At 53.3% G+C, this 10,424-nt stretch overlaps 1 pseudogene; it reads left to right on the plus strand.

Moving 5' to 3' along the window:
- Positions 1-1,851: 1,851 nt before the first annotated feature.
- On the plus strand, positions 1,852-4,517 carry LOC136470258 (probable inactive receptor kinase RLK902; annotated as a pseudogene).
- Positions 4,518-10,424: the final 5,907 nt, after the last annotated feature.

Consider the following 10,424-nt stretch of genomic DNA (forward strand, 5'->3'; position numbering starts at 1 on the left):
TACACTTTAGACAAGGGCATCATTTGGTTTCAAGGCAAAGTCTGGATTGGCAGTAATTCAGCACTTCAAACTAAACTCATTGCAGTCTGCCACTCCAGTGCATTAGGGGGCCACTCAGGGGTACAACAACAACCTATCACAGACTCAAAAGGCACTTTGCTTGGAAAGGAATGAAAAATGATATTGATAATTTCATCAAGCAATGCAACACTTGCCAGCAAGCCAAGCACTCACTTCAGCATCCCATGGGCCTCCTGCAACCCCTCCCTATTCCCTACAGGTATATGGCAAGATATCACTATGGACTTCATAGAAGGATTACCAAAGTCTGAAGGATACAGTGTCATCCTAGTGGTAGTCGATAGACTGACTAAATATGCCCACTTTATAGCTATCAAACATCCATACACAGCTGCCACCATAGCTAAAACATTCATGGAAAATGTGGTCAAATTGCATGGCATGCCTAAATCCATAGTGACAGATAGAGATACCATATTTGTCAGTCAATTTTGGAAAGAATTCTTCAAAGCATACAAGGTAAACCTCAAATTTAGCACTGCTTACCATCCACAAATAGATGGCCAGTCAGAAAGGGTGAACCGGTGTTTAGAAATGTATCTTAGATGTGCTGTTCATGATGCCCCTCACACCTGGAAATCATGGTTGTCACTTGCTGAACTCTGGTACAATACATCCCTCCACTCTTCCTTGGGATCTACTCCATTCAAGGTCCTCTTTGGTTATGAACCTGACCTGGGTCTGTCACCTATTGTCCCTCCGACAGCCTCAGCTTCAGTGAATGAACAGATTGAGCATAGAGAACAGCACATCTAGGCTCTCAGGGAACATCTTGCAAGGGCACAAAACAAATTCAAAGTACAGGCAGATAAGCACAGGAGAGATCATCAGTTTGCTATTGGTGACAAAGTGCTCTTGAAGCTGCAACCATATACACAATCCACAGTGGCCAATAGACCATACCCAAAATTATCATACAAATATTATGGACCCTTCACTATACTACAGAGGATTGGTCAAGTGGCATACAAGCTGGAACTACCTCCAGACACTCAAATACACCCAGTTTTCCACATATCACAGTTGAAACCATACACACCAGATTACACACCTGTATATGATACACTACCAATTTTGACAGATCTTGAAGCTGCAGATACTGTACCGAAGGCCATCGTCGAGCATCGCATGGTGAAGAAGGGCAATGCGGCAATCCCTCAAGTGAAGCTCCAGTGGGTTGGCTTACCAGAATCGGCCACCACCTGGGAGGATTACTACGTCGTCAAGAAACGCTTCCCTACAGCGCTAGCTTGGGGGCAAGCGGCAAGTCAAGGTGGGGGAGGTGTCAGCCTGGGAGCACTGGCTGCCACGGAGTGAGCGCCGAAGGCGTCTGCTGTAGTAGAATACATATTGGTCCAGTTATGTTTCCCATTTGTGTATGATGACGTGGGCCCACGAGCCAGAACCTGTAAGGCACATAAGTGCCCGCGACTCTGTAAGAGAGGGGGATATGATATGAGATAAGTAACAGTATGCCAAGGCTGAGGGGCAACCTCGCCGGCGTCAGGGTTTCTCTGGCCGAATCCCCTTTGTCGTGCTCACGTTGCGGTGACCCGCCGCTATCAAGGGCTGACAATTTACCACTAAAATCTATAGTAAAGAACATCCTACATAGAGCACCTAGAACGCTGAAAAGAAAACTACAATCAGAAAGGCAGATCAATGTACACAATGCCAATCACATGAGAGTCGTGGAAGCGCACGCCGGAGAACACCGCCGTGGCCAACGACAGGCCCCGCCCACGCCGCTGCATCGCTGCACTAGGGAGCATGCTCGCTCCACAGTCGTGCCGACCGCCAGGACCTGCCCACGCCGGGCGCGTCTCAAACGCCGGCGACCCGTGCCCGCCCAGGCCGCGCCTGATGGAGAAGGGAGAAAAGCGCAACGGAGGAGAGGAAGAGAGAGAAAGAGAGCATGAGAGGAGAGGTAGGCATGACAGAGAAGAAGCCTAGCATAGCCGTAATCCGATAAACAACGCAACGACGTGGGTGTGCGAGGAGCATACCGGCGCATATCAAAACAGTAGCACGGCGGAGCGTGGAGGAGGAGCTCGGTGTAGGCCCATCAAAGCTGGAGCGCCCATCTTCCCGCGCCACCCATGACTCTGGCATAGATCCAACGCAGGTTGGAGTTCGGCACAGCACCACCATAGGCCGCTGTAGGTCCATCGCCAGCCAGCCGGTCTCGCCCGCGATTCCGCCGTAGATCCAGCATAGGTACCCCAAAACCCTAAATCCTGTGATCCCCTCGAGCACCTAGAGAACACAACCTCCATAAAAAATCCACCACGCACAGGCAAAGAAAGGAAGACGAAGCGAGGAAACCACCTAGCGCAGCCGACGAAGAGAGCGAAGCGAACCAAGAAGCTCTCCCCCACCCTTTTTTATCGACGCTTTTACTCGTGAGCCATAAAAAAAGTTTACGATTGCGCACGAGTTATTAACTTCCGCCAGGGCTTCTCCACCGGCTCGTTAAGGTCTCATTTGGTAGGGTTTCTCCATCAGTTTTGGAAGTCGTTTGGAGCCGTTTTCTACCAAACGGGATAAAGTAAAATAGCTTCACTTGTGAAACCCCTAAAAACATGCTATCACAGTAATTTAGGGTGGGATGAAGCCAAAAAAAAGTGGTTTCTCCCGGCTCCTCCTCTAGACCCCTAAAAACATGCTCTCACATGAAAGCCATTTTGCCAAATGGTTTACCAAAACCGCTTCAGCTCCACCGGTGGAACTGTTCATAGAGCTGAAGCAAAAAAATGGCTTCACTGGTGAAGTGAAGCCCTGCCAAACGGGACCTAAAATAGCTTCACTTGTGAAGCCCCTAAAAACATACTCTCATAGTGATTTGGGGTGGGATAGAGCCAAAAAAGTGGTTTCTCCCGGCTCCTCCTTCAGGCCCCTAAAAACATGTTCTCACAGGGAAGCCATTTTACCAAACGGTTTACCAAAACCGCTTCAGCTCCACCGGTGGAACTGTTCGTGGAGCTGAAGCAAAAAAATGGCTTCATTGGTGAAGTGAAGCCCTGCCAAACGAGGCCTAAAAAGGTTGAGCTTCTCAACTTCTTTGCTCTAAGTTATTCCATTTGTTTTTCTATTTAATGGTGTCTAATAAATATGTGAAATGACTATTTTATTTACAGTGGGATCCGTTTGTCAGCCACCCAAACTTTCTCTTGCTCTCTCTTGCGCCTATATTTCATGCTCCCTGTGCTCCTGCTCGTCGTCGCGGCGCTGGCGGCATAGGTGGGGGCCGACGACCTCGCGAGCGATGTGTGGGCGCTCCTAGCGTTTCGTGACGCCGTGGGGCAACGACTAGCGTGGAACACCTTGGACGCCACGGGCGAGTGCTTGTGGATGGGGTCTCTTGCAAGAACGGCCGCATGGCGGTGCTGTGGCTCCTCAGGGCGATGCTCTCGGGTGCGGTCCCTGTGGGGACGCTAGGGAACTTGTGTGCGCTCCACACGCTCAGCCTCCGCCTCAACGGGCTCTCCGGCGTGCTCAAGGTCGACCTCACCTCCATCGTCATGCTTTGGAGCGTCTTCCTCAATGGGAACAGGCTGTCGGGCAGGTTCGTGTAGGCGATTCTCATGCTCCCGAGGCTTGTCAGGCTCTCGCTCAGCGAGGAACGACCTGTCGGGGCCCATCCGGTGAGATTTCAGATGTGAAGCTACCACAACTGTAGCAGTTTAATGTTTCATTCAACCAGCTAAACGAGTCCATCCTGATCTCACTTCAGTCACAACCGTGCTCTGCGTTCCTAGGGATGGGCTTGTGCGGTGGGCCCTTGGGGCCTTGCCCCAATGAGGTTTCCCCTTCCCCTGCTCCAGTGGGGCAGACGCCGTCGCCGATGCCTGTTCCTAGTGGCGGTGGCAGTGGCAATGGCGATAGTAGTAGCGGTGGCACCAATGGTGGAAGTGGGGGGAGAAAGTGGCCATAAGAGGAAGAAGCTCTCCGGTGGCGCCATTGCTGGAATCGCTGTAGGCTCCACCTTGGGCACCGCACTTCTCTTCCTCCTTGTCTGCCTCTATCGTTGGTCGGGGGGCACCAGGACACGGTCTCTGGAGATGCCCTCACCTGCTCCAGCTCCTGTTGCTGCTGCTAGTGATAGGAAAGCTCCTGAGATGACCAGCGGCGCTGCTGTAGCGCCGTTGACCACAATAGGCCACTCCAGTGACCTATCGACCAGTCAACTTCTGATAAGAAGCTGGTCTTCTTTGGGTCAGAGGCCGATGTGGCACCTTTCGACCTGGAGGATCCACTACGCGCGTCGGCTAAGGTGCTCAGAAAAAGGAGCGTTCGGGATGACATATGTGGCACCTTTTGCCGGTGTGGGCGCGGGGGCGGGCGAGCGAGCTCCACCCCGGCATCGGCGCAACGTGAGGCTAGCACGTGGCAAGGAGGTAGGTGGAGCCGGGTCGCTGACAGTTTGGCCCCACTAGATAGAGAGAGAGAAGCAAGAGGATAGGACAAGATAAGGATATTTTGGATGTTTATACTGACCGGGCCCATATGTAAAGGCTGCCAAATGGTAAAAAACAAACAGAACACAGACGAAATGGCTTCGAGAGCAAAAAAGTTTAGAACGATGGCACTCATGGGAGCTCAACTTTTTAATGGCTTGTGCGTAATTGCAAACTTTTTTAATGGCACATAGGTAAAAGCCTCTTTTTATCTCCCTTTTTTCCTCTCTATTAGCCGAGCGACTGGGAACAGGGTGGGGAGTGGAGACGAAGCAACGTGGTCACCCCAATCCAGCACAGGTGCGTGTTCACAGCTAGGATGGAGACGCTTGACGCACTCAACCCATCTCACCACGAGCTGTCGACGCGTGGACCCAAGAGCACTGACCCAGCGGGACTCGTGCTCAAAGGAAAACGGGCTAGCAGCGCGGCGCGCGCGTATAGCCCCGGTCCATGGGGGCACCTCTCGTTGGCACCCCTATTCTAGCCCATAGTAAAGCCATTTGTCCTAGAGCTTGAGGCCTTTGCCCAGGCCCACCACGATCGATCCCGCCAACCAACAATCGATAATGGCTCGCCAGAGCTAGCACGGTTTGTCGGTGTTTTGGATCACCGGCTAGTAAATTTGTATCTACATGTCTGGGCCAGATGGTGTGCTTGGAGGACACAAGGATTTATACTATTTCGAGCAGAATATCCTTATGTCTAGTGTGCTACTATGGACCCGTAGTGGTTGGAGACAGCATGGGTCCCTGCTGAACAAGACGGGGCTTATGTCCTCAGGGTTGGGTGAGACAGCTCCCATACCCTTAGGGTCAGGTGACACAGGGCCTATGCCCATGGGGTCAGGCAAGATGAAGCCCGTACCCTCAGGGTCGAGCAAGATGGCTCCCGTACCCTTGGGGTCGAGCAACACAGGGCTCGTGCCCTTAGGGTCGAGCGACACGGGGCTCGTGCCCTCAGGGTCGAGCGAGATGGCTCCCATACCCTCGGGGTCGGTCGAGACTAAAATACGTCCTTGATTATCTAGGTGAGTTATCATCCATGGTCCTTAGATCCCTTCTTCGGGTATCCCTAATACTGATACTCGACAGTAGCCCTGAGCCTATGGAGGAGTAGGATACTCCTTCGTAGGTTTTTTTCGAATGGAGGGACTTCGAGGGCTTCAATCTTCTACTGCCCATGGGACACCTTGGTGGGCTGCGATTCCCTTCTATCATGATCGGACTCCTTGGGAACGTGTAGGTACGGATTTGGGGGCGAAAAAGATTTCTCTTGATTCTGATCCCTCCATAGGACCCGATCGATCTACCATCGTCATATGACCATGTATTCAGTCTCCTTGTGTCGGGTTCATAAACCCAGGGTCCCTCGGGGACTAGCTTCTATGCCAAGGCTCGGCCCAAGAGTCTAAAAATAACAAGACAAAGGAACGGTCTAGCAACCGATCGGAAGGCCAGGCCCAAAAAGAGCAACGCCCGCTCATCAGCTACTTCAACCACCTCTCCGACCGGAGCACCCAATTCGGACTTCAGCCGCCTCCGGACGACCTCTCCGATCGGAGGGCCTGCCCTGAGCCCTACTTCTAACTTCGACCCTATGTCCCTCCGACTGGGGCTTATAGGAACCCTGCTCACCACTCTTCTCTGACCGGCGCACTCAGAGCCGACTAGAGCCATCTGACCGAGGACACCCGCTCAGAAGGAACTAGAAGGCATGAGGGGAAAGGCAAGGCAAGGCTCACAAGTCAAAACTACTATACCAGGGACCATACCCTACATGAAATAGCACTCTACGGCCACCCTAACACAAACAATATTGTAGGCGCCAACGTCTCCCACTACAGTATTGTAGGGGCCGCTAAAACTCCCATACGGTAAAAAACCGCCGCGTGTCCTTAGACATCGATAGCGGTATGGGCACCTGGATTTACCGTACCGGGTGAACATAGCGAGGCTCCTCACATACCTCTAGGCATCAAATAGTTTTTTATAGGCACTGACATCAACCCTTCCTAAAGAAGACAGCGCCATCTCCCACGTGCACCTGACATCCTACAGTGACATCAACAGCGTTGTGGGGGCCTACCACTATCCGATCCTCATCAGCGTGGGCAACAAGGCTTAAAACATCCGTACCCTCTCTCTCTCTCTCACCTGTAAAACCATCCCCTTCATCTATAGGCTAGAGTTCCTCAGATCGATAGCTCATAACCACAGAACCACCAAGTTCCGATCGCAAGTACTCGCTTGAACACCTAGCTCATAGCAAAGTTCTTGTCACTCTTGGCCCTTCTGGTCGAAACCGACCGGACCTCTTGTACACCCCATCTTCCTCCTTCTCGTTTGTAACCCCACTATAAACTTTGAGCACCTGGGCTTAGGAATAAAGTCATCGACCGACCCCGACTGGACATAGGAAACATTGCCTGAACCAGTATAAATCCTGTGTCATTGAGTGTTAGGCCACCTTCGATCACAACGTACAACAAAACTACAAATATTCACTAGTTGGTCACATTCTACACCGACAGTTGGCGCCGTCCATGGGGAAGACGTTGTACGTTCAACACCTTTTTGGTCATCGGATGGCCCATACTTCTGCCACCCCCGTCATGGTGGGCTCGGGCGATATGATTCGCTTTGGCTCGTTGGAGTTCCCCGCACTCTCGCCCACCGAGATGTGGGTTACACCCATCTTCGAGCCATCCTAGACCTTCCTCTCCGGAAGCCTAAACTTCGTCGTCGACCGGCTCGGCGTACTACACCTCGACGAGGAGGCTCGTGTCTCGGCACCCATCGGAGGGACGTCCCCCATCAACTCTAGGACGCGCGACTTCGATGACATGGCATCTGCGCTTCATTCCGAGCAAACTCTCTACTCAAACCTCATTGTAAGTAATATGAGTACTACTACTCGCTCTTTTTTTACCATCTCTCACCAATCACCCAGAGGGAATGTACCGCCCATGCCACAAACACCGTACAATCAGTTCCCCTGCAGCCTCGCATCCTCTGTGGACGCATACGCTCGGGGGCTCCGAAGGATGCTGGCACTATCCCCCCCTCACGTCTGAGTTTGTGGGAATGGCAGGCTACGTTCCTACCATTTCCCACAAACTTCCGGATGGTGAGGGCAAGAGCAATGGTTCCAGTATCAGTGACGTGGCACCCCACCACTGTCTATCCTGGGAGTGCACTATGGTGGACGCTCTAGGACAACCGTTGATGGTCACGGGGTCTGCGCAAACTCACACCCCTCCAGACTTGTGTGTGGGGGTCCTCGTGTCTATGCAAGCACACACTGAGGAATTACGACAACGATGGCAGAACCAGCCGCTGCCTGCACTGGCACCGTTAGTATAGCCCGTTGTGCCCCATGCGTATGGCCCAGCGGGCAGCGCCTAGGGTCACGCCCATTAGGTCCAACACAACATCATGAATGAGGGGAACGATCTCCCTCAATTCGCCTGGGCTGGCCAGAACATCGCCGCTGCGGCGATGCTTCTGCACAGTGTTCCCAAGCCCACCGACCCCCAGGAGCGGGCAGTCTACTAAAATCTCCGGGTTCTAGTAGAAGCCGTCGCCATCCAACAGGTGGAAAGCTCAAGGTCACAACTCTGACCCGCACCCTCTCTCCCCACTAGGGGGACAAGGACACACCAGATGGATCGCTCCATCCACTCGCCGCCACAGCCATTAGGCCCGGCTCGGGGTACGGCAATAGTGCCATGCTCCGACCTAGCGCCTGCTCCACGCCAACCACTGGTATACGAGTGGCCTGATCCACACCAGGATGCCCGCAACATCATCGACAACTGGCATCAGGCTCGACGTGATAGCGACATCCACCATGCGGTAGCAGGCGACACGGACCCCGGCCAAACCATCGAGGGAAGTGGTGAAACGTGCCCTAGGCATGGCCGCCGGCCAGACGACCGGAGCCCCAGCCTTGAGGGCTCAGGGCCACGGGCCTTTAGCTGGCGTATCCGGAGAGCACCGTTCCCATAGCATTTCTGGCCGCCCACCAACATCACCAAATACACTGGGGAGACCAACCTAGGCATTTGGCTCGAAGACTTCCGGCTCACCTGTCGGGCTGGAGGAGTGGATGATGACTATTTCATCATCCAATACCTTCCCATTTGCGTGGGGGAACATGTTCGGGCATGGCTCGAATTCCTTCCGCACGACAGCATCCACAACTAGATGGACCTCAAGAGGGTCTTCGTCGGGAATTTCTAGGGGACGTACGTCTGCCCAGGAAACTCCTAGGACCTCAAGAGCTGTCACCAGGAGCCCAACAAGTCCCTACGGGATTACATCCATAGGTTCTCCCAATGATGCAACTCCCTTCCTAATGTCATCGATGCAGACGTCATCAGCGTGTTCCTCTCTGGGACAAACTGCGAGTCCCTAATCTACAAGCTTGGCTGCTTGAAACCCCGTACCACCCACGACCTGCTCGATGTCGCCACCAACCATGCCTCTAGTGAGGAGGCGGTCGGAGCGGTCTTCGGCGAAGGCCAGGACAAGCTCAAAGCCAAGCGCACAGACCTAGACGAAGGCCCCTCTATGTAGAGGGGCAAGAAAAACAAAAAAGATCAACGCCGGTCAGACAGCCCCACGCTGGTCGCCGCGGCTGATTGCGTGGCCAAGCAGCCCTAGCAGGGACTGCCTGACCACTTCCACAAGCTCATGGATGGCCCGTACCCCAACCATGCCTACCCCATCAAACATCTCTACAAGGAGTGCTAGCTCCTCAAACGTTTCCTCCGATAGGCCGGCGGGTCAAAGGAGGGAGACGGCAAGGAGCCAGCAGCCAAGAGGGGAGGCACGGCAAGCAAGGATGGAGATGGCTTCCCTAAACCTGAAGAGTGCATCATGATCTTCGGTGGGTCCGACGCCATCTGGACTAAATGCCAGCATAAGGTACACTACAGGGAGGCATGCGCTGCCAAGACGGCCGTCCCCTCCTTCCTCAGCTGGTTGGAATCCTCGATCACTTTTGATCAGAGGGACCATCCCTCTTATGTCGCAAGACCAGGACACTACCCGCCCGTTGTCGACCCCATCGTCCATAAGAAGCGCCTCACCAAGGTGCTGATAGACGGGGATAGCGGCCTCAACATCCTGTACATCGACACCCTCGATGCCATGTGCATCCCCCGATCGGAGCTCCACCTGATAGGCTCCCCCTTCCATGGGGTAATCCTAAGAGCACAGGCATACCTGCTCATACAAATCGATCTGCCCGTCACGTTCGGCAGCCAGGCCAACTTCCACTCAGAGGTCCTCACCTTCGAAGTGGTGGACTTTCTAGGGTCCTACCATGCCATCTTGGGGCGGCCATGCTACGCAAGATTCATGGCAATCCCCAACTACACCTACCTCAAGCTGAAGATGCCAGGACCAAACGACGTCATCACCATGAGTAGCGCCTTCTCGCACGCTTATAAATAGACCCCCCAACTGGCCATTTAAGAGGGTGGAGCTAAGGAAACATACCAAGGGTGTTGATACACCATTTTAGTGATCTCCACTTGCATAGTGTTTAGTGATTCATTAGGTGATTAGCGTAGGTGCTTTGCGAAGTGCTTAGGTTGACTAGACCAGCGCTTATGCACTTACTCTGGGTTTAGGCCTAGTGTTTAGTGAGATTTGCATACCTCTTACCACTCAGTGCTTGCGCGCACCATTGTTGTATATCGAAGGGCTTGTAGTCTTGTGAGATCACACCAATCGCGTTTGTGGTGTGGCCGCCACCATGTACCAGGAGGGAATAAGGCCCGCGATGTTTTGGCTAGGAAGCTTAATAGTGAAGACGACGGGAGAGCAGTCCAAGAGAGGCTTGTCGGAAGGCACACCAGAGATCCCACTTGCGCAG

The sequence above is a fragment of the Miscanthus floridulus genome, chromosome 8 (assembly GCF_019320115.1).
Source record: "Miscanthus floridulus cultivar M001 chromosome 8, ASM1932011v1, whole genome shotgun sequence".
NCBI lineage: Eukaryota > Viridiplantae > Streptophyta > Magnoliopsida > Poales > Poaceae > Miscanthus > Miscanthus floridulus.